Genomic DNA, 25,143 nt, shown 5'->3' with positions numbered 1-25,143 from the left:
CTTAATTATCAGATATCCAGAATTTTTAATTTGGTGAAAAATTCCAGGGAAGTGTTCTGAAAAATTGGGGGGGGGGGGGGGGGGCGGGGGGCGATGTGTGTGGATAAATCACTAACCATGTCAGCCTAAAAATAAGCACAACGGGAAATAGCCTTCGTCATGCTAGGCTTACACTGTTGGAAAGGTCACGCTCCGCCACTGGTTTCACCCATCACTCATCTTCATCTTCGCGATTAGCCAAAAGTGGCAGAATAGCGAAGAAAAATTGTAAAAATTCAAATGTATGTGGAATGTAAAGTGTGACCATTTCTTAAGACACCAAATATCAACCTCACTTCCACGTACTACACGTACACCGTATACCCTGTCCCAGGTAACTGTGGAGCAATACCGCGCATAGCGTCAGAGAAGAGGGTAATCGAGTGGTCAGAGCGAAGCAGTACACGCTGCAGGTAAGGCAGTCGCTTTCCACCCCACTCTACGCAATTCCGTCCCTCTCACGTGTTCATTGGTGGAGCCGTCTCGCGTCACTACTTGCGCAGAGACTTGTTTTCGTTTGCATGCTCCACAGTTAGCTGGGACAGAGTAGAGACTCTTTTTTCCTGACTAACGAGACTCTGGCGTCTTCTCACAGCCAGTTTTATCCTATGTTGGACTGTTTTGTGTCCTGCCGATGTATGTTTGTCATTGCTCTTTCATCAAGGGCGTACGCAGACGGGGGCAGGGGGGCACTTTCCTACCTGAGATATCTGGAAAGACTTCATATAATTCTAATGGTAAAATTATAGCGTTAAAACATGTGAAAGACAGCAGATTAAGTGCCTGTGCAAATTATCAAAGTGCTGGAGATGCTTTATGAGAATTCTCTTAACTGGGGGAAGCATCACTCCACGTCCCCCCCCCCCCACTTTAAGCACTTCTGTCCACCGTGAGAAAAAATCCTACCTTTGATGTTCATCTTCGCGATTGGCCAAAAGTGGCAGAAAAGCGAAGTAAAATAAAGCAAATTAATCAATCAAATATATGTGACGATTCAAAGAGTTAAAGAGTGGCTATTTTAATTTAAAAGTGAAATGTGTGTTGTCACATGTATGAAATATTCAGTAATTGTTTAACATTAGTTTATAGAAGCGTTATATTTAATGCCGTTTCATGCATGTTTGTCGGTTGAATACACAATCCGCATGTTTTTGGTGTAATTATCATTTGCAAAGCTTTAGGCATAGAGCGTTTTGGAATTTGAGCCTTTAGGAGCATAAATAGATATATGCGTGTGCTCGTTACAAATACACGTTTGACTCATTAAAGGATTTCTCCCAGCAAACTGTTTTTTTTTTTTCGAAAAAACAATGGGGGAGGAAAGTGTAACGTGAATAAAGTATTACGTCAGGGTTCAGAACGTAGCTTTTTCTTCCCTCGGTCTGGGTCAAAGGGCAGCGAGCTTGAGATTCCCAGGGACTTATGGGAAAAAGTGCTGCTGCTCTTTCCCTCTCTCTCTTTCAGTCTCTTCATCTGCGCATGCGCGTCGACGCGAGCGGAGAGCGTTCCGGGGGTTTCCGCTGGCTGGCCCAGTCCTGGCAAACGGCTGGGGACGATCGCGCGAAGCCACGTATTACGCTTAATAAAACAAAAAGTTTAAAGAAAAATAAGAAACAAAGAAAACATGTGACTGTGCGAGTTGATACTTTCGACATTGATATCCCCCTCTCTCACCTTTCCCCCACCTGAAGCAGTGCAACGCTATAAAAGAAAATAAGAAAGAAAAGTTCGTGGATCGATTTGTACTTTGTTGACACGAAGGCTCGGATACAGCTACAGGTGTGTTGCCGTTGTCGCCTTACCCCCCCTGTGGTTGCGGCCGGTCCCGACAGCGTGCTTTTCAAGGTAAGGCTGCAGAACGACAAACATCAATGTTTTTTATCGTGGTTTGTGTGTGTGTGTTGTTGTGTGGGCTTATCAATGTACAAATTACTAGTCCAACGTGTCGGATTGCCGTCACCTGAACGTTTACCCAAGCGTCTTCGTCTGTCATTATGAGCCGCTGCTCAAGGTTAGTTCAGGGTTCGATTCACGGTCTCTGTCGGATTCGGTTTAAACTGTGGGTCTATTAACGACTTGTCTGTCTGTTTCTAAAGTAGCCATGAGTGATTTTTGTTATTTAGTGTCGGTCGCGACGACGAGAATGATTGATTGAATGATGATCACCCGTGCTCGGGCCGGGACTCGAACCCGGTATCTCTTTGGTTGTAGCGCGCAATGCTATCCGCTACGGAGGTCGGCAAAACATGGCCTTGAGATAGTGTCGCAGTCGTCATGCAATCAATATATCCTGGGTTCGATTCCCAGCGTGTGTACTTCAGATGATCGAATCAACTTTTCAGTTAGCCTTGGCGCCTTGTAAACAAGTGAGTCCCGGGTTCGATTCCTGGTGGTTCGGATTCCGCTTGTAACTGTAGATCCCGTCGCGCTTAGCCTTCAAGTGCATAAAGTGAACATAGTTGTGCAGGTTAACGTTCTTGCACTCTAATTAAGCATCCCATATTTTGAGTCTCTAGGCTGAATTGGGGTTTGGTGCCCCCGTACAACAAAGAAACAAAGAAAACTCATTATACATACTATAGGTTATATTTAATGATTCGTAGCTTACATTTCTGATTTAAAAATAAAAGTTTAGCATATTTAAGATCAGTTCAGTTAGTTTTAGTTTTAGTATCTCAAGAACTTTTTTAAAACGTGCTATTACTACCACTTTGGGGAACAGAAAATGCCAGCATTGTATTACCAGAATATAGCTCCGAGAAGTGTAAATTTCTCCGTCGCATATTCTAACTTTGTTGTTTCAAAAAAAAAAGTTTGAACGGCGCCCTCTGTGCATGGCGCCTTAGGCTTCAGGCCCTCTAGACTACCCCTCACTACCCGCCTGTAATAAAGGATGTCTCGGGTCAATTTTAAGTGGAGTTACGTTCCAGCGGTTCGCATCTCACACAAAGAACTCCAATTGCATCAAATCACTTTAAAATTGTCGAGCTGGTGTAGCTTAAGTGTACTAAAACCCTGCCAGACATCTAAGTACTTGCGTTTATTTCCATTTATTTCCATTCCACTTCTGTACAGATAGGAGATAGGGAGATAGGGAAGTTAATTTACTATAGGAGCGACCTGTGTTGCGAAACGATTATGGAACTCTCTTCGAATCTAGGAACACCAGAATGATGTGCAAGGAATGATTTTTTTGTGGTTTCATCCACACTATTACGATTACCCTTGAATATAAAATGACGAAAATAGAAAATAATATTATAAATTATGTTTCCCTAAACTCCCGAGTGAAGATTCCCTAAAACTTTTCCCCCAAGATTGGGGAATCATTGCGAGTAGGCTGGTTAGAGATATTTCAAGTGCACATTTTGCGACGATCTGTCCGTAAGAATGTGTAAAAGTGAACACGTTTTTCATAGTTTTGCGTCTGTTTCCTGCTACGTATTCTATACGTAAAGACTTTTGATAGAATCCTTTCGTGTAATGTCGAAACTCGATAATAGGCGCTAGACAATCGATTTCCATCAATATACTAGCACTTCGTCATTCCTCTATTTGCACTTTCATACAGGGGCATTCTACGAAAAGTGGTCCTACTCCATGTAAATAACAAAATGAAGTAATCTGAAAATTTTTATTTTCTAAATTGCATTAAGGTTTAAATATTTGTGAAAGCATAAAATTTGCATATTTCACCAACAAAATTATTAGCATCTACAGCCAATATGCTTCACAGACAAATGTATTCAAATTTTGCTATATTTTTTAAGCGTCACACACTTTTTTGTTCATGCTTTTCATGCATTCAGGCTCTATCATCATAGTCAAGTTCTTAATTTCATTTATTAGCAGACACCGCAACGTACTTCACAATTCTATAAAATCAGTTCATTCTGAGTATTTCAATCCAATCTCATGTCTAGAATCTTACATTTGTGTACAAATGTCACGTACGTAACGCTGGAATGCCCATATAGTGGAGAATTTTTTTCTTGGATTCAGTTGGAGATTTATTTTAATTAAAGTTTCAGAACAATCATTTTATGAATCTGCAAGAGCAGAGAAGTAATGAAACAAAACAGAAACAATACAAGCTGGCAGAAGGAAAAAATACACATTCTTGGTCCGAAAACTGTGTTTCGGGAAGAAAATGCCAACATTTATTATAATACGTATAAGAACGAAAGCCTATGGAAAATGTAGAAGGGAAAGCCTTGTAGAGAAACTTTGAATGATTCTTCCATTACGTGTCGGTCGTGCCTGACCATAATATTTTGGCCCAAAATCGGGAGATCACAAGGAGATCAGTTCACCCCTCCCCCTCCTGAAAAATAGGTTAGGCCTAATTATAAAATTATTGTTATTATTATTATATATTAATGGATGGATCACATAAAAGATACATCAGAAACAATCAATGAAATATGATCTCCCGTTGCCAAAAGGTATAAATTACTATGAATTCGACACAGCGTTTCTCGTCCTTTCTGATCAACCTTTCATGCTAGTCCTACAATGAAGTTGAGTAATGCCAGAGGTATTTAGCAGAAGAACAATCTCTTGTGAGCAGCTTTGTTCTTCATCAGCTGTTTATAAATCTCCCCAAAAACCTTAACCCAGATATCAAACGCACAACTCTAGATTTTTCTTTTGACTTTGTGTGTCAACACGGAGGAACTTTTAATTATTGTTGCAATTCCGTAAAGAAACTGCATGCTTACTCACTGCTGTTCATTGTAGCTCCAGTCCTGATTAACCTATATGTGCATAAAGTGGACTTTACAAATCAAATAGTTCAATTGACTGTTCTTCAAATATCGGAACACACACAAAACAATGCAAGCTTTTTTAGCATGAAATGTCTCTCAAATTTAGACTCGGTTTTCAAGATAATTCCTAGACTTTTATAAAACGGAACAAGTAGTGGATTTGGACACGCCTCTGAAACGGGACTGTCCCGGTCAAATCGGGACGTATGGTCACCCTATTCGTGTGGGTACTCGAAGATTAAACTGTTATTATGATTGATAATTTTATGCAAAAATTTCGTGCCCACTAGTTCATTGCGAGTGCGTTATGATTACAATCATAGGATTTTTTCCTATAAACTCCCACCTTCATTGAATCTACATTTTCACCTCCTTTCCGAAAACAATACAACTCTTGGCTGGATCGATTCCAATTTTTTTTTTAGCAACAGAAAATTTCGTCGCATTCCAGTAGTTGTATACTATTTATATAGAAATTATTTATATCAATCTGATTTGCATTATTTACTAGAATAGTGACTAACACTATTTCTTTGTACTCAAGGGATCGACTATTCTGTTCCTAGCCAGGCTTGTGTCAGTAATTGTCGTACCCCACTTTGAATGTCGTTGTACAGTCACGGACATTTCTAGGTTGTAACAATCCCATTAACGTTCAATGGAATCGTTACAACCCTGTAAAGGTAAAAAGGTAAAGTGCTCCCCTGTGCATAGCACCACGCCATGAAGGCGTATAGGGGGTGTGGGGGTAACGCCACACTTTCTTATCCGGTCGTGAGTGGGGGTGATGTGATCAGCATCACGCCCCTGACCGCCTTAACCCCCCAGGGTTTCCCCCAGGTACCCATGTTATTCGACGCTGGGTGGGCACCGAGGCCGCTTCCAATGTTAGAAAAGTTCCCGGATTTGAACCGGCCGGGGTTCGAACCCGGGACCTTTAGCATGGTAGTCAGACGCGTTACCGACTGAGCTACCACAGCCACCTGTATAATCGTTACAACCCTGTACACACAGGATTCAAAATGCATCAAAACAACATTCATGCACTTCGGTTGCAACATAGTTCTTGAGAATAAATAGCTACATCGACAATTGGTACAATATTAGCGCTGTAAAAATATATTCTGTACAAAAAATGGTAGTTATAGAACCGCATTCCGAATTGTACCCAGTCTAAAATAATTTCACAGACGTAAAATGATGCAGTTCAAAGAATCTCCTTTCTATTAGCTAAACTCAAAATAGTTCCTACACAGGCACGTAGCCAAGTGAAGGGCTAAGGGGGCTGAAGTTCTACCCCAAAATCCTACAAATATCTAATGTAAATAGTGTATAGTGGTAATTAATTTTACTTCCTTAGCAAGATTAAACATGAGATCGAAAAAAGTTTAGTTTAGTTTAGAGCAACCAGCTTAAATTTTTATATTCTACAATTTAATCCAAAGAATAAATGGATCCACAGCTTCCAAAATTTATAGTTTTCTTTGTGAGAGGTCACACAATATAAACTTTATGAGTAAAATTTGCCCCCTAACTTTTAAAGTCTTTTTTTAACGGAATGTGTAAAAGTTAATAACAAAATACAATAACTAAGAATTTCAGTACACTAACTACAAAAGATAAGAAAAATAAAGTCACTCTTACCGATACCCACAGATACCGATAGCGATACTTGAAAATTGCAATAATTAAAATGTCGATCAATATTGGTATGTAAGTAATGTTCTCCAATTATATGCATGAATTAACCAATAAATGTGCTTTAGAATATTCAAGAATTACATCAGAACGAGATGTTATCTAATCAAAGAATACAGGTTTTCTTTCATAATTTTTGCAAAATAGAAAGAACGTTTGAATTTTGCTTGATTTCCAAGATAATTAGATTCGCGCGGAATTCTTGCGAACCCCACGAAAGACCAATAAGCATGGAAAGTATCGGCTGGTATCGATAAATGAATTCCAACCGATACTCTCAGATACAGACATCAGTGGTATCGGCCCATACCGATACATCGGCATCGATATCAGCCCAGCCCTAGTAAGAATGTTTAAAATAAATGCGATAGATGGAACGAGGCCTAGAACTTCGTGTTTTCCGGAATTGTGTACGTTTTACAAACCTTATATACATATGGTAGGTTCCTATAAGAGTACGCACTTAGTGTTTAAAGTCATATTACGGGAACGGAAACAAACAGAAACACAAAACAACTGCACCTACTTCTTAAGTAGTATCTTTACTTTCGTATGAAACTAAAAATAAAATGAATGGAAACAAAAAATAGGATATACTATTATCTTTTTAAATGGATGCAAAATAGGGGGTAGTCCGTGAACACATGTCAGACTGAAAGGCACCCTATCCTTCATATGAAGAGCAAGCTTCATGCCACCATTGCTCGCAACCTCCACATTGAATCCAGTCTTCTGTAGGCTACTTGGTTCCCCGTAGATTTCGTAGCATCCTGGGCAGTTGACAGCTTCTTGAAGGTCTGTAGATCTGGAAGGTACAGCAGCATCAAATTATCAAATTTCAAGCGCTTTTCTCTCTTTGCAACGCTTGCCTCGTTTACTTGGCTCCGTACTTTGGGATGATGCACACTCCAATGTTGTTCGATATGGTGATGATGTCATTATGCCTCCATGATTGGAAAGGAATAGGCTAGTTAATTTTTTGTAAGGTGCCAAAGTTTTTTTTTTTTTTAATGAAATTGTTGTAGGAAAACGGACTTACAGCCTTCATTCTTTTCCGGAGTGTGCACTCATTTTCTCCTAGAGATACGGCAATTTCCCTTTTGCTTCCCCCAGTTGTAATCGCCTGCAGCAGTCATTCAATACTTCCTCCGTGAACACCAATTTACGGTTTGTTTTCCTTTGTAGCCGGACATCTTTCCTGTAGATGAAATAATAAATATTGTCACAAAGTTTGTCTTTTATGTATGAATTTATGCACATAGGATACTGTACTTTCATTTTACTTGTGATTCAATCTACAGGGTGGCTCAAAAGTCACTTAACACCGTCGGTACAAGCCCACTGCAGCGCGCAACGTAGAAATGGTGGTGACCAATCGCTGCCAGGCCAAGGGGAACCACATTGACGCCACCCGCATGGTCGGCGGCTATCTTGATGTCCGCTATCTTGAATTCAACTTCAGAATTTTAAATGGGAAGGGGGTGATATTATATATCAAATCAGGCTAGAATTTCACGAGAAATGCAATGGTGAAGGTTTTTTCGACCGTATCTTTAACCAGTAAAAAGTTTGGTTTGGTTTGATTTGGTGTTTAAAGTCCACTTTATGCACAGTAAGGCTAATCGGGACTGGACCTACAGTTTAAAGTGGGATCCGAACCACTATGTGCCTCCACCGGGTATCGACCCCGGGACCCCTTGATTACAAGGCAACGACGCTACCACTGCGCTACCGGGGAGGCTCTAACCAGTAAAAAGTTATGACTGAATTCTTGTACCAATTTGCTCCTTTTCGAGGTGTTAGAAAAATGCCTTAAAATTTGTTTAGCGCATCGGCAATGCATCGAGATCAAAGTGATGTCTATGGAGAGACGTTCGCATGCCATTGCACACGATTTTAATCGGAAACATTTACGAAGAGCTGCGCATTATGAATGGTTGTCGCGAACAATTTACAGTGTGACGGTTCCATTGAATTAAAAGTCCTTCACAGTGAAAAGACTAATGTTTATGTTCATAAGGAAGTTCATAAACAGAATATTCAATGCTTTTTATCTGATAACCCATTTTCGACAGATCAAAGCTGAATGGTTAGTGCTGGTAAGTTAATGGTGTGGCGTGCTGTGTGGAACACGATTGGTTGGTCACTTTTCATCAACGGAACCTTAAATGCTTAGGGCTACTTGGATTTGTTAAATAAACAGGTTTTTCCATCCTTGCTTATGGAAGAAGGTAATTTTTACAGAGTTTTTTTTTCAATACGGAGGAACACCAGAACACTATGGGAACGTTGTGAAGCAGTTTCTGTCCAAAGTTAGTTATCAGATGACAAGGGTCGCATATTCTGTTTATGAACTTCCTTATGAACATAAACATTAGTCTTGTCACTGTGAAGGACTTTTAATTCAATGGAAGCGTCACACTGTAAATTGTTGACGACAACCATTCATAATGCACAGCTCTTCGTGGATGTATCCGATTAAAATCATGTGCAATGGCATGCGAACTTCTCTCCCTAGACATCACTTTGATCTCGATGCATTACCGATGCGCTAAACAAATTTTAAGGCATTTTTCTAACACCTCGAAAAGGAGTAAAATTGGTACAAGAATTCAGTCATAACTTTTTACTGGTTAAAGATACGTCGAGAAAACCTTCACCATTTCATTTCTCGTGAAATTCTAGCCTGATTTGATGTATCATATCACCCCCTTCCCATTTAAAATTCTGAAGTTGAATTCAAGATGGCGGACATCAAGATGGCCGCCGACCGCGCGGGTGGCGTCAATGTGGTTCCCCCTTGGCCTGGCAACGATTGGTCATCACCTTTTCCACGTGCGCGCTGCATTGGCGTGTATCGGGGGTGTTAAGTGACTTTTTGAGCCACCCTGTATGTAAATTTTTCTAATTTTACAGAAAATTTTTGAGAAATTGTGACCTCAGACATCTTTTTAAAAATATCACAGATTCAAGGAATTTTACTACGTAGAAACTGCCCTGTCCCTCAAGAGTACGCATGCGAACCATTTGGGTCCTGTTCAATGCGTACTCTTTGAGGACAACGCCACATTTAATGTTTGGTCACCAGACGGCAGAATCAATCGGACTAGACATGTAAAATCTACACCTATGTATTCTCAAGGCGTGCACAGCTATTTACTATACAGGTTCATTGTCTTCCCGTTTTAGCGTTATTGGGCAGACGTTATATTCTACAAGCGTAATATTACGGCATTAAAGTACTTACCTGCTAATTACTCAGTCCCTGCCAGCCGCTTGTTACTTCCTTCATGTTCATACACAACCTTCCGTACTGCTGCTTGCTAACGTCTAGAAGCTACCATCCCACAATGCTGCTAACTTTGGAAATTCTACTCTTTCAAGATCGCGCACTCTTATAGGAACCTACCCTAATATTTTGTGAATAATGCTTTCTTTATTGATTGTACATAGTTATGCAGATTTTACTTTAAAGAAATTTAAATTTGTGTAGCCTGTTCTGAAATGGAACACACACACACACATACAAATGAGGATTTAACAGGTTCAAACAGTTCCCAATAGTTTATCAAACATTATTGAATTAATTACATAATTATAAATTAACAACAAATCATTTCAATATATTACTTGAAAAATGTATTTAGGTTTATTTATAATGGATAGTCATATAATCTTCAATTGCAATAATGCCATTTTTTATAACAAGAGCATGTTTCAGAATTTATGCAAAAATATATACTATAATTGGCAATAATTAATTGTATTAGTCTCGCAAAGTAAAAATTTAAATACTCGTATATTTAGATATATTTTCAATAGTTGAAGATAGAAATATTTATGCACTCCTACAATAAGCATAAAGAAGAATAACCGTGTTGTTAATAGATGTAAATTGATATGTACAGTGAGGATGTTTAAAACGAAATATTCTATTATTGATTAATTGTAAACTGTTTATGGATGAAAATATAATCATTGAACTGTTATTATTAAAGGTTTGTAGCTATTAAAATTTTACTATCCTTGGGCTTCTGAAAGTTGAACCCCTGTATTACTTCTCTCTATATACGACCATTCATGTACAAAATAATCCACATGTGCGTGTGTGTAGGGAGTTTGAACTTTGTAACATCCCCACTACCAAAACTCAGGACATTCCTGCCCCGTTGTATAACGGTAATGTGCACGTAACAGCGAAAATCGTGTTTTTTGTATCGCGTGTCCAATTTCACTCAAACGCAGCAATATTGCAGAGCTTTAAGGCATCTAGCTTGAGTAAGAATTCCGGCTACTAGATTTAAATTTATGCAGTTATCGTGGTCACGACACAATTAACAGTATCTACCAGTCAAGAATGTCAAGAAAGTCAAGAATAAGTCAAGAAATCAACAGGTAGGTTAAGAAAAAGTCAAGAAATTATGCTTGTGGTCAAGAATTTTTGCTATTTTTTACAGTATAGTAAATTTACATTGTTATATAACTTTACCGGGATTTGATAAAATTGAATATTTGGAAATCTAAAATTGTATTGAGTTGTGGTTAAGAATTTTTCACTTTGTTTCTAAGAATTGCATCCTTGTATGCTTAAAGTCTGATAATAATAATAATAAAAATAAAAATATGAAGGAATGTGGCCATTCCGCATACAGGATGAAGTCTGAAAGCATTAATTTTTAAACGCATTATTAATAATTAAAGGAAGTCTAAATCTCTTGTTAAAGTAGAACTTCAGTTTTCATCTTAACCGCCTTGTGGTAGGGGTTCTTCTATACCTAAGTAGGGGGCGATTACACAAATCTTAAGAAAAAAGTATGGAAAAAGTAACGAAAAAGTCCAGAAATTCGGATTTGTTATTTTCGTAGACACCCTGAATTGAAGACTTGCTCCACTTGTTTTGTATAATCCTCCTAAACCACCCTCTGTGATTGAAACGTTTTTGTGAAGAATTGTATTTCAAGTGATGCCGTAACACCCCTTTGAATTTCACCAAGTATATCTATATCAATGCAAAAACGGCCAGGGCTCAGGTTCGAACATGAGGCGTCTGCAATAGTATTTTCTATACAAGAAAGTGGGCCATCGATAAAAAAAAGGGAGCGAAATGTTCGGTCCATATTGGCCTTGCTCGCTATCCGAACCATTCGCCTTCTCCTATCTGTTTTCAAGTACAGAAGCTACAAAGACTCCTATCGAACCCCATACGTATCGGCTTCTCTGTATTTTAGCCTCCGTGAGGATTAAATTCCTACACTGCGGAAACATGCCACGGAATTTTATTGTGCTTCATAACCGATGTTCGTAAACTGCTGGCGAAGGAAAATTGAATTTCTGAACGCCAGAATGCAGTGTGCCAACTCGTATGTGATAAAAAATATATATTTTGAGTTGTTTCGCACACATATTTCTACGCTTGGTTAAACATGATGATGGAACTTTATGATAATAAAATTGGCGAGAAAAACAACATTTTCGAGTTACCGTGTATTGTTCAGGATTCGTTTTCAATTCTCCCATTTTCTCGTTTGGCTACGCTAGGTAACACGAGAACAGACGAACCGGAAAAGCGAGAAATGTGTTACTTTATTATATTAAAAGTTGAATTTTGTTACGGTATAAGTTACTCTCCATTCATAGGCGTGAGCACGGGGGGCAAGGGGGGCGGGCAAATGCCCCCCTAATCGTGGGCGTCCGCAGATTTTTTCCACTGAAGGACAAGCAAGGTATTTTTCCATGGGGCATATTGCCCCGATAATAATGTTGCCCCCTCAAAAACACCCTGCATCCCAATTATAATAATTAATGTAATGTAAATTATTATGACTGAAATCAAATTATACGTGTGAAAATGTACTTTTGGGTTGACATTCTGTTTCTAAGGGGAGATGATATTTTCACCTAGAAATTTAGGATAGAGGAATGGGGGCAAAATTGGGGGATTATCATTATCATCCTGGAAGATGGTATCCCCTGCTGGGAACAATGCCTGCGCCATTGGATCGACATAGTCACCTAAAATGCCTTCATACACCTTGGCAGTTATTCTTCCTTTCAGTGTGACAATAGGAGCCGGTGAATGCCATGAAATGACCACTCAGACCATTTCACTACCGCCACCATGCTTCACTGTTGGCACCAGACAGTCTGGATTGTGTGCTTCGGCCGGTGTTCGCCATACGTAAACACGTCCACTGGTGGGGAATGGTGTGAAGGTTGATTCGTTTGACCACATGACATGTTTTCAGAGGTCGGTAGTCTAGATTTTGTGCTCCTGACACCACTGACGTCTCTGGCATTGTCCTGCGTTACAAGAGTTTCGGCAATATCGGCCCTGTCATGCTTATTCTGTTTATGCAGTTCTCGGCGCACTGTTTTCGTTGACACTGCATTATCGACTGCATATTGAGCTCAGCTGTCACTTTGGTTGCGGTGGTCTTCCTCTGAGAGCCAACAATCCTTCTTAATGCCCTCCTGTCTTTCTCTGTTAGTATCGTCTTTCTGCCACTATTCTGTTTCCCAGACGTCGTTTTCCCCTGCACTTTGTATGCTGTCATGACGGTAGATACAGTAGCTCGCGATACCCCTACTAACTTTGCGAACGTCGTTACGGATGCACCAACTAATTGGACACCAACAATTTGCCCTCGTTGGAAGTCTCGAAGGTCAGACATAACGGTAGCGCAACACAACACGAAGCCGTTCACAGGCATACTGGTGGCTCATACATAGCAGAGGGATCATAGGACACGGAGAAAACAAAAGACGCGTTCCGTGCGTGCCAGTGCAGTCAGCACACAGCTCCGAAAATGGGGCTCATTTAATCGGGTGTTCATATTATTTTGTCAGACCCCTGTGTGTGTTTATATATATATATTAGGGTGCCAAGGAAAAACGAAGTTTAAAAATTTTAAAGTCTTACCCCTCAAAAATGTTCCTTTTGGCATAGTAATTATCTACCAAAAATATTAGGACATAAAAATTATATTTACCACTTCCTCAAAGCATTTGAAATTTATTACATTAACTAATTTTAGGGAAATTTATTTACATGACAAAAACGTGTGAAAACTAGTTATTAATAGCCATAAATGTAGTATTTCTGAAGCAAAAAGTACTGTAAAGAGTCAGTAAGTGAATTACAAAACTTTTTGTAGCCATCAACTCAATGTTCAATGGAACTTGTTGCAGTTACACTTTCTACGAGTTTCGACTTCTTAGGTTCGGGAAATTCACGCCGGTGCTTTTCCACAACCTGCAGTAGAAATTGTTTCTGTTCCTCCTGATTTGTTAGTATAGGATTGAATTCCTGAATTAGTGAAATTCCACGCTCTGCAGCGTCATTCACCACAAGTAAACCACACCTTCAAATATATGGACACAACGAACAGATTAAACTGCCGAAGTTGGGAAAGTTCACGGGTTGTAAGGTGAAATTGTGAGCGAAACAGGTAGATCTTAAAACAATAAATGAGTTTTGCCATCCATCTTGCACGATGGTAGGCACCTGGCGCATTAATATTAGCAGCACTAGATAGGTCGCCTAGGAAAAGAATTGCTAAATTCAACAATTCTTTGTAATCGTCTCTGGGTTGATGTATGTGCAACTGGTTTTTCAAAAAAGTCAAAATGTCATCTTTAATCGGATTCAATTTTACAGTTAGCTCTATATCACTAATACTGCTTTCATAGGCCTCTACATTGATAATGTTCCACACCGATGAAAATCTCTGAAACAGTTTTATTTGCGGACCTCCACCGGTCTCAAATAATGTTTCAAATACTCTTGCAATGATAAGTTCATGAATATGATGTCTGCATGCCAAAGATAACAATTTTTTATTCATCTTCTGCTCAAGCAATACACATGCGCCACTTTTGCTCCCTGTATTACTTGCAGTAGTATCGAATGACATACTACAAACAGAATCAGTCAAGTTCCAATCTCTTAGTGCGTTATACACTGCGAATGCCTGCGCTTCACCAGTACCATTTTGTAATGATGGGACAGCTAGCAATTTCATTAAACCACATCCAGAGACAAGCACTGCAATTCTGTCTACAGATTTAGCAGAACCCCCACACTGAGGAATTTCCAAAGAGGGTAATAGCTTGGTATCCCAGTGAACAGTCAATAGTGTGTCTGGTGAGAAAGTCTTTTTGATTTGAGTAGCAATGTTCTCTCTGTTTCGTCTTCGAAACTGTCTACAGGATTCTTTATTTAAAGTTAGTTCAGCAGGATTGTGACCTAGAGATTTTGCAGCAGCAGCCAAAATATAGGTAGCATTTCTGTCGCTTACCTTTGTACGATCCAGAGCAGCGCCCAGCTCTGGAGTAAAGAAATTAGTCACGCGTTGCTTTTTAGAATGTGAGACATCTTCAGCTGAAGCACTAAAAACTGGTACCATATCATCTGATGAACTATCGTTTTCAGTCTCACTGCTGCCACTAAGCACTTCAACATCAGTTGTCACCAACTCCTTCTTTCTCTGCTCTTCTTTGCGCTTTCTTAAATCTTGTAAAGATTCTTGCTTATGACGCCGTTCTTCCTGTCTGGCTAACTTTATGTCAACCGGCCCCATACTTCCCCTCCTTCCTTTTTCTCGCTGTGCTTCCAAGAACATTTTGTCTTCCTTGATCTTTATGAGACTCATGGCATCAGCATGGGCAACATCAAACAAATCATCCAAAGCTTCTGTAAATGCTTCTTCTTTATGTTTCTGTGTATCACTTTTTCGACTGGCATTTTTCTGTAATGTTTGCCATTGTCCATATAAATTTTTAATTTTCACAATGATATTGTATTCTTGACGAGTAGGTATTCTCGCCTTTTCCCACAATTCTAGAAGCTCCATCGTTGTCCTCCTAGCACTTTCTTGAATGGTCTGCTTTTCATTTGTGTGAGAATGAAAGAATCTTGCTAAAATTTGTCTATTTGATGGCAATTTGCATCCTGTAATTAAATCTATAGTGCCACCAATCAACCAAATTCCACGGTCTTTTCCAATTTGTGAAGTCATGGCAGCTATCTACCTGAAAGCAAAAACGCACCTAATTATTGCATTTATAATTTGTAACAGCGTATAAATATGTTAAAAATATAGATCCTGATTATAAATTCAAAACGTGTTCAAAAATTTTAAATATTCTCTCATTCACTAAATAAGTGATATTTTTTTAGGGTTAGTTTTCTTTCATAATTCATTTCAAAAGTAACTTATCCAAATATACATATTGCGTAGTTAATTAGTTATGATCGAACATAAAACAAAGGTAACTTTATCAATATCCTTTACAAATATTGTTTAAATAAAACAAAAAATTGTGTAAGATTTGTTCATTTCTATTGTCTTTACCTTCTAAAATGTCCTTATCTTCTAAAAAGTCTTTATACTCTTTATCTTTTAAAATGTTTATCTTCTAAAATGTCTTGGTGCTTTATCTTCTAAAATTATCAAATCATTGGAAATAAAACCTAAAACAAAAACGTGATTGTGGACGGTAGCCATTTTGAAAGCACTGTGCTGCCATTTCAGAGAAGAGAAACTTTGATAATTTATTAAAAACATAAAATTGGATATTTTAATTATTGAACTGTATCATATAGAAACTTTTGAACTATATTTAAAAAATCACAAGCAGTTCCCTCTTTTCGTCAAATTTCATTTACAGCACTTTTTCTGGTAATAATTATAAAGTTCAATGCTTTTGAGGGACCTGTAAATATTAAAAAATTTTGAAGAAAAAGGCATTTATCTTATTTTTAGGTCAAAAGGAAAAAATTTAGGGGGTAAGACTCACAAAAAATATATATTTATTTTTTACCATGCATTTCCTTGGCACCCTAATATATATATATATATATATATATATATATATATATATATATATATATATATATATATATATATATATATATATATATATATATATATATATATTATACATAGGGTGTTTCTAAAGTTCGTTTTCAATGCGTAGGAGGTGATTCTACAAGTGAAAACAAACACAGAAGTTCATGTGACGAAATGCCGAAAACGGCACCCATTCGGATTTATTGAAGTGGGAAAAAGTGCGAAAATTATGTTTACAAGGAAATAGTGGCACAACGGCCAACCATATGAACGCAGCGAAGGGCGTTCCACAAAGAAATGCGGCATGCTCTATTCAAAGAAGCACATGGCAGATGTGTGAAGTTGATGCGCAAGGGATTCCCCAAAGGAAGCGAATGGGTCTGTTGAAGTCATGGGGGTAGGGAAGGGTTTAGCGAGATGTGTTATCCACGGAAAGTGATATGTGGAGACTGACAACTAAGAAGAAAGCGAATATCCGTAGTGGACATCACCATTACGTAAAAAAAACAAAGATGGTGGTGGTGGTGTGCTAGGTTGCATATGTGTGGACATGTTCACTGTGTGCAGAGTGGAGGTGCCGAGGGAACCACATCACAGACGATATTCAAACTGTCTGCCATTAACTTCCACACAGAGATGACAACGCCGAATCAACGATTGTCTAGCGCGAGCAAACAACCCCGCGGTGTCTGCTATCGTCGCTGTGGCGACATTAATACGTGCTACGAGATCCTCGGCTGAAAAGACAGGTGTTTCGTATACGAGGCTTTTCATCTCTCCCCACAGAGAGAAGTCCAGGAGAGTGATGTCCATCGATCTTGCTGGCCACGGCACAGGCCCAAACCTACCATTACACCGATTGTGGAACAAGCTATTGAGGAAGTGACGCACATTTTGGTCGAAATGTGGTGGTGCACCATCGTGTTGGAACCATAGTCCTTGCCTCAGTGCCAAGGGCACGTCCTCTAACAGTTCAGGCAAAACATCACGAAGAAATGCATGATATGTACCACCACACAGGCGAACAGGAAAAATGTAAGGCCCAATTAACACATTAACCGCAAACCTGTGCTGATGGTGTGCCACGAGAATTGCTTGCAAAATCCCACACGTGACTGTTTTTACTATTTAACACGCCCGTTATGCTGAACGTTGCTTCATCGGTCCACAACACCCTGTTCGCAAAATTTGGGATAGTTTCTATCTGATGCAAAAACCATTGGCAAAACACCACACGTGGGCCAAAGTCCTGAGATAAAAGGTCACTGTGTTTGGAGTTTGAAAGGGTACATCCCCTCTTCGGACAGGACGCGCCACACATTAACATCGGAGGTGTTGTGGGCACTGGCTATAGCGCGGGTACTGGTGTCAGGACGATCCCTGACAGCATTTAACACCGAATCCACAAACTGATCTGTGCGAACACTTCGTGGTCTTCCAATTTCTCGACGGGGTGGTAGCACTGATCCTGTTTTCCGAAGTCGAGTATGCACTCTTTGAAAGGTGTGCGACGGCAGCCTCCTATTTGGAAAACGTTCCCCATACAAACGCCGTGTTGCATGGCTATTACTTCCTGTCTCATCATAAATGAGATGCATATCTGCCAGCTCCTCTGCGGTGTATGCAGCCATCCCTATTGCTGGATATCTGACGACCCGTAGACTACGAACACTATTGGACTGTACACGATGAGCCGTGCCTATCGATAACACCTAGCAGTGCCTATTGCAGGGTTTGCCCAATTCGTCAAGTTCACTTCCTTCCACTCGTACGTATTAAACCGTGTGATGGTAACATGATGCGCGGTGATGGTGATATCGTAGTACATGAAGCACGAATGGCAGCGACCGGTGCTTTCCTGCCGGAAAAAAACCACTGTGTTAGCGCCCCTAGCGCCCATGCCTTCTGCATGTGGGTACATACAAATATCGACAACACAACATCGCGACCAAAAACATCGCCCATGCTAATCACTCCATAAAACCCACCACCATCTTTGTTTTTTTTTACGTAATGGTGATGTCCACTACGGATATTCGCTTTCTTCTTAGTTGTCAGTCTCCACGTATCACTTTCCGTGGATAACACATCTCGCTAAACCCTTCCATACCCACAAGATTTCAACAGACCCATTCGCATCCTTTGGGCATCAACTTCACACATCTGCCATGTGCTTTTTTGAATAGAGCATGCCGCATTTCTTTGTGGAATGCCCTTCGCTGCGTTCATATGGTTGGCCGTTGTGCCACTATTTCCTTGTAAACATAATTTCCGCACTTTTCCCACTTCAATAACTCCGAATGGGTGCCGTTTTCGGCATTTCGTCACATGAACTTCTGTGTTTATTTTCACTTGCAGAATCACCTCGTACCCGTTGGAAAATAACTTTAGAAACTCCCTGTGTGTGTGTGTGTGTGTATATATATAATGTGTGTGTGTGTGTTTGTCAATTATTAAATAATTAATATCATTAATTAATTTATATAATTATATTTATAAACATATATAAACAAATTAATTCATTTGCTACATTTATAAACTAGCATATTAATTCCTTTAAGGACTGGTTCAAAATGTCAAGAAATTAGAAGATAAGTGAAACGTTTTTAATAAGTGTTGGATATTATTTATTTATTATTTATTAATTATTATTATTTATTTAATTATTATTATTATTATTAATTAAAAATGATCATTAAATTTTCATACTTTAATTGTGTTATTTTTTATAATCGTGTAAATTTATTAATGGTCCCTCGAAAGGAAAAGTTTCCTTATCAGAGTTGTAGCTAGAGATTTCAGCGCCCAGGACAAGAATGATTTTCGCACGCCCTACCTAGATGTAACTGGCATGCTTAGACATTGTAGAAATTTTATGTACTTAATGTTTTCCGTTGCATCCGATGAAAAGAAAATTTAGCATTCAAGAAATGTGGCTAATAAAATGACAGTCGGTTGTGCATCCCACACCAACAATGTGTGTTATTGTGCACATCTGCAAAATCGATTGCAAGTTAAAGATAACTAGATGGAGGGACAAAAATGAGAAACTTTAGGAAGACATTAGTTTTCTATTAAATTAACATGTAAATGCTATGTTTTATACCCGACGAAAGGAGGTGAGAAATGGAGGAGAAATAACAGGTCGGTCTAATTTCTATGTTCCAGGGGCCTAAGGTGACAATGACAACCACTTTCGCAGCTACGGCTCCATTTCTTACTAGTCCAATTTGATATAATTTTAAAATCTTATCTATGACTGTAGAAGTACGTTTTTACCCCATGCTGTTACCAGGCCTAAAGAGAGAGAGAGAGAGAGAGAGAGAGAGAGAACAAGAGATGTATGCAACATTGACACACAGGCGGATATCATTCTTTGTTATTCTTTCTTTGTATGTGTTTATGATGTTATTCTTAGTACAGTATGTTTGAAGTCCAAACAAATTGCTTATCTTTGTAGTTATAACACAAACTCTTACCCTCGGAAAATTTTAATGGGGAAAAATTTTAATAGAACAAGATCGTTGGTGGGAAGGTGGGAGATCCCCCTTTCACCATGGGAATTCGTACCCTTAATGTGACCACCAACGCTCTGGAATTATCCTTATAATGAAGAACATGTCTGAATGTAAATTTACCACAAAAAGAGGACATTTTCTCATCAAGACTGCAGTTCGAAAAAAGTCAAAACAGATAGTAAATATGGTGTACTGTCCCGACCAAATTGGAGCATTTAGTAGCCTTGCATAAATGGTTACAAAACTAAAATTACTAAATATAGTAGACTGCAGACTTCTGGAGTCTGCCCCTCTCCAGAGACATCCCATTCATATATACAAGAAGAAAATCTAAATTGTTGCAAAATCTTAAAAATTGTTCGTTATTTTTGTAGATTTACATCAAAATATTTCATGGCTCAGAGGGGGCATGGCCCACTTGCCCCCCCCCTGGGTACGGTCCTGGCTCCGGGAATAATGCGTGAATTCTGCTTGAATTTTTCTCCGTAGAGTGAACAATTATTGCAGCTTCTATTAATCCAAATCCCATTCATACATGTTTCTAAATGCCCTGAGGCAAGTTTTTCACAGTTTAGCTTTTATTTTTATCGAGAAGTAAAAGGAAGCTATGTGGAAAATAGAACAGAATTATCTCAGTCTCAGTCCGTTTAGTTTACTTTGTTAGTGTCCCATGCAGAACAATCTATCTGACAGACTGAAGATTATTGCAAGATAAGATATCTTGAAGTTGATTAGTTACATTTGAGTTTGAAATTATTACACAATTAACAATTTTTCGTAGATTAGTATATGCCGTAAAATTTGTGACTTGTGTTTGTACATAATTTTTGAGTCTGCTATGAAATGCTAAATTTAAACTTCGCACCATAAATTAAATATTTTCAATTGATATGATACCGTTTAATTGAATTGAATTAGAATTTGTGGATTCATGTGAGTCACACATACCCTTTATATATTGTTAATATATCTCTTGTGTGTATGTGTGGTGAGAGACGATAATACGTAAGGTTGAAGCAGAGAAAACATTTGCTTGCATGCTTCAATTTTTGGAAAGTTCGACGTGAGAACCGGGAATTATACGTGAATTTTATCATGGTTCTAGAGTGGCCACCCTGACGGAGGATTTACCCTCGATGTTACCTCCCGTCAGTCTGCATCGTCTCTCTGATTGAAACGCAAACAAGGATAAAAGGGTCTAAATATTTGTTTGGTGGTGGCGCTATCTTTAAGCCTCTAGCGCTGGGCGATCCTTGTTCAACCCTGCATCCTCGGATGCTGCAAGATGCAGAGTGGGGACGTTCTCAGTTTCAGAGAGTTGCAAATTTTGGGGGTCAAAGATGGAAGATGGTGATCGATGCAACTCTTGAGGTCGTACGGAAGAAGCAGGTGCAAAAGAAAATTCAGTGTGCATCGATATTTTTTAAAAGGATTGTGTGGTGATACGATCAACCGCGGTCCGATATATCTTCAAACATATATTATTACGTGTGTGTGTGTGTGTAACTAAACGTTGATGTCTTTTATACGCCGTGAAAGTTAGGGAGAGTACCATTAATGTCAAACGTCTTGATTTAGAATGTTACATATATTTCGAATATTGCATGTTCCTATCGAAATTTGGTCAGCTTTTACATTATTTTATCTCGAAAATCCTGACTAGACATTTTCTTTATTTTTAATTTTTCGCTTTCACTCGAATTATACAAACACGTCACATCGTACTACAAACTAGCCTCGATGGGTTTTATTTACTTGTTTATTTTAAATCGTGCATCGTTTTTTTTTTTTGCAGTAAATCTGAGTTGATAGTAATTGATTTTCTATCACAGACGGAGATAGTACCTTACTTCAATGTTTATTGAAATTTTCACTATAGAAATGACTTGCTACTGTTTGGTAATCAAAATGTACAACATATATTTGCCCCCGCTTTCAGTCTATAACATAAATGCCTTTAAGCGTCTTACTGTGAAGCAGAATTATAAATTTCTTGCACTTTATGTTAGACGCTACGGTAAAATTATAAATATACCACTGTCAATTTACTAAATCTGGACACAAGAAGTTATTTATTGAAATGCGAATATTTTACCATAAGATTATAAATAGCAGGTCAGTGTACCAGAAATATATTATTTCTTTAAACACTGAATAATTAATATTACATTAATTTAGATTAACTATGTAATGGCCGTTAAAACTTTTGACGGTCTTGAACCGTAATTTCTCCCGTGTCTTCCCGTTTCGCCGAATGACCCAGAGGCGAATTATATCAGATTTTCCACCTAAGTAACATTTTTGGTGAGAGGGCAATTCCAATTTCCCTTTCGCCGAATATTTTGAAAGAAAAGGAATTTTTTCTCTGGGAAATTTGAGGTGTTCATCTTTTGTGGATCTAGAAAAAGCATTTGATAGAGTGAATTGCATGAAACTTACAGAGATAGCCTACTAAGAAAAGGATTGGGAAGAGTGGGGACTTATAAGTAGGTAAACGATAACACTGAATAGTTGAGGAAATCAAAATAAAGTGTTTAAAATGTATTTGGGTAAGTAAAGGTGGCAGGTTTTCGGTGCTTCGGATCCCGATATAACGCGAATTTTTCAATTTTTCAGAATAATACCAAATTTTCCACTTTAAAGCTAAAACCGCCGCGAAATATGCAATATAAACTATTAATAACATTCCTTCTGTTGAAAAAGAACTACCTAAAGTGCTATTAGATCTATCATTTCTAGCCTAGCTGGTGAATTTGCTGCGGGATCTTTCCCGAACGGAAGTTTCGTAGGAACGGGAATATTTTCAGGGAGAAGAATCTGTTGTTTTCCAGGGGAGGGTGTTTGGGGGCGTGTAAGTGTGTGTACACAAGACGGTATTTTGAGGTCACAGAGGGAGTTTTTGGGCATTGTTAGGGAAATGTCATGAGTGTGACTGTGTTCAAAGATTTGGGTGATATTATTCAATAAACATTTCATATTACGTGGCTGATGAGTTGAAATAGTTTTCCAAATGGAAGGAATTTGGCCATTTCCCACAAAGGTGAGTCATAAATTTATTTCTTTTGTCATTAAAACTAAAATCTGTCTCAATTTTCCAGATCTAAAACATTGTGAAAATTCATGTAAAAATAATTTTAAATTAGTAACACCGAATTTTCCCCTAAACCGCGAAAAATAATAACAATTGCAGTATAAAATAACATCGACATTTAGAGAAAAATAAAAAGAAAACTTGGCGTCCGTACTCATAATCAATCTGTACATGAAACTATGAGTTGAACTAAGAGCAGAATAAAATGTAACAGAGTGAAGTGAAACTTGGAGAAGATTACAAGGATGCTGACAATCACTTATTCTACATTCAAACGAGGCCCTGGCGTCTGGACCCACAGCCAGTATAATCATCTGTGTCGTATCGTCCCTATATGTTTCTGATTGTTCCTTCATCCATCGCCCCTTATCACCATTCATCCTCATGTTCGTGATTAGCCAAAAGTGGCAGAAAAGGAACGTAAAATAACTAAATCAATCAATCAATTCTCAGGATCCTCACATGTGAAGAGCACAGGGAAAAAGCCTGATAACTCCATTTTTACTGATTTTCTGTTGTACATGGCATTAAATAGCCAGTGTAGTTTTATGTGTATTAACTAGGGCTCTGAAGTGATGACATAAAATAACTCGAAACATGACCTATACAGGGTGTATCATAAGTAATAGCGCAAACTGACACAGTTGAAAGTACACGATAATAGAAGCAAAAAAGTCTCAGTAAACATGGATCTGCAAACGAGCCGTTTTCGAGATAATTACGAATGTGTGGCTACAAGCCGCCACTAAACTTCATTGTTTGTAAACGTCGTCCTAGTTGGTAAAATGCTAATAATACAGTAAGAAAAGTCATTGGAGATCTCATTGGTTTTATTGAACATTCTACTCCCACAGTACGATTGGACTGTGTACTATTTGTATCCATCCAGTTTGGTTACAACGCCACTTCTCGGAAATGTTCTGTTTTGTAAACAAAGAGCAAACCTCGGAACGCGCAAGGAGTAATTTTTTGTTTACGAAATGCAATCATTGACGGCTTCTAACCCCACATTCGCACACATTATTAGCATTTTACCAACTAGGACGATGTTTACAAACAATAAAGTTAGTGGCGGCTTGTAATCACACATTCCCTATTATCTCGAAAACGGCTCGTTTGCAGACCCATGTTAACTGATACTTTCTTACTTCTGTTATCATGTACTTTCAACTGTGTCAGTTTGCGCTATTACTTAAGGTACAGCCTGTAGAATGACCTTAATTTTTCTTTTAATATGACCTAAAATTTATAAAAATGACCTAATAATAATTTTTGCTCTTAAAATTAAGATTAATTTTTTTCATAAATTACAAGAGGGGCATTCCATTATCACGGGTTGGACACGCGGACTAAATTTTTTGTATTAAAGTAACTATTCTACTGACAGTTAAGCAACATTTTTCTTACAGCTTCTGTGTGAAGTATGAAAGTTAGAGCTGTTGGTTAAACATAACTACTCTTAAAATACTTCCCCAGATTTGTAGCTATAAGTGAACAATTTTGTGTCACGGGTGAGGCAGACGAAACCAGGCCCGTATATTCTAGGCTAGCTAGGCTGTCTGCGAAGCCTGAAGTCTAGAGAATACAATATAGGAGAAAAATCGATCAGAAATTGTAAATAATAATATTCAATCAGTGAGGTGATGATGCTGAGTCTGGAGTTGGCAACCTGATTTTTTGAGTTGGCAACCTGATTTTTTTATGAGTTGGCAACCTGAGTTTTTATGAGTTGGCAACCTGATTTTTTATGAGTTGGCAACCTGATTTTTTTATGAGTTGGCAACCTGATTTTTTTATGAGTTGGCAACGTGATTTTTTATGAGTTGGCAACCTGATTTTTTATGAATTGGCAACATGATTTTTTTATGAGTTGGCAACATGATTTTTTTATGAGTTGGCAACCTGATTTTTTTTATGAGTTGGTAACCTGATTTTTTTATGAGTTGGCAACCTGATTTCTTAGGAGTTGGTAAATGTATTTCTATTCATAGCCTAGGATCACGTGACATAGTGAGATAGCCCGGATATTGGACTCAGTATACGCCACTGGACGAAACACTTACTTTACTTAATAAGAATTTTTTTTAATTTCTGTAAATTGTCAAATCATAAAAAAATACATTATTTACGACAAAGAGAGAAGTTCATTGACCTTTGAATATTCTAGTGCAGTTGAG

General features: G+C 38.4%; 1 protein-coding gene across 1 annotated transcript in view; it reads left to right on the top strand.

Moving 5' to 3' along the window:
- The first annotated feature begins 1,785 nt into the window (after nt 1-1,785).
- The window catches only part of Fife (regulating synaptic membrane exocytosis protein fife), a 428,989-nt gene continuing 405,631 nt past the window's right edge, over nt 1,786-25,143 (top strand). Inside the window, exon 1 of the mRNA XM_083129431.1 lies at nt 1,786-1,884. The gene's annotated coding sequence lies outside the window, so the exon portion shown is untranslated. The remainder of the gene's footprint in view (nt 1,885-25,143) is intronic.

This window comes from Lepisma saccharinum, chromosome 1 (assembly GCF_977018435.1).
Source record: "Lepisma saccharinum chromosome 1, izLepSacc3.1, whole genome shotgun sequence".
Taxonomy (NCBI): Eukaryota; Metazoa; Arthropoda; class Insecta; order Zygentoma; family Lepismatidae; genus Lepisma; species Lepisma saccharinum.
This window is presented reverse-complemented; position numbering and strand designations above follow the sequence as displayed.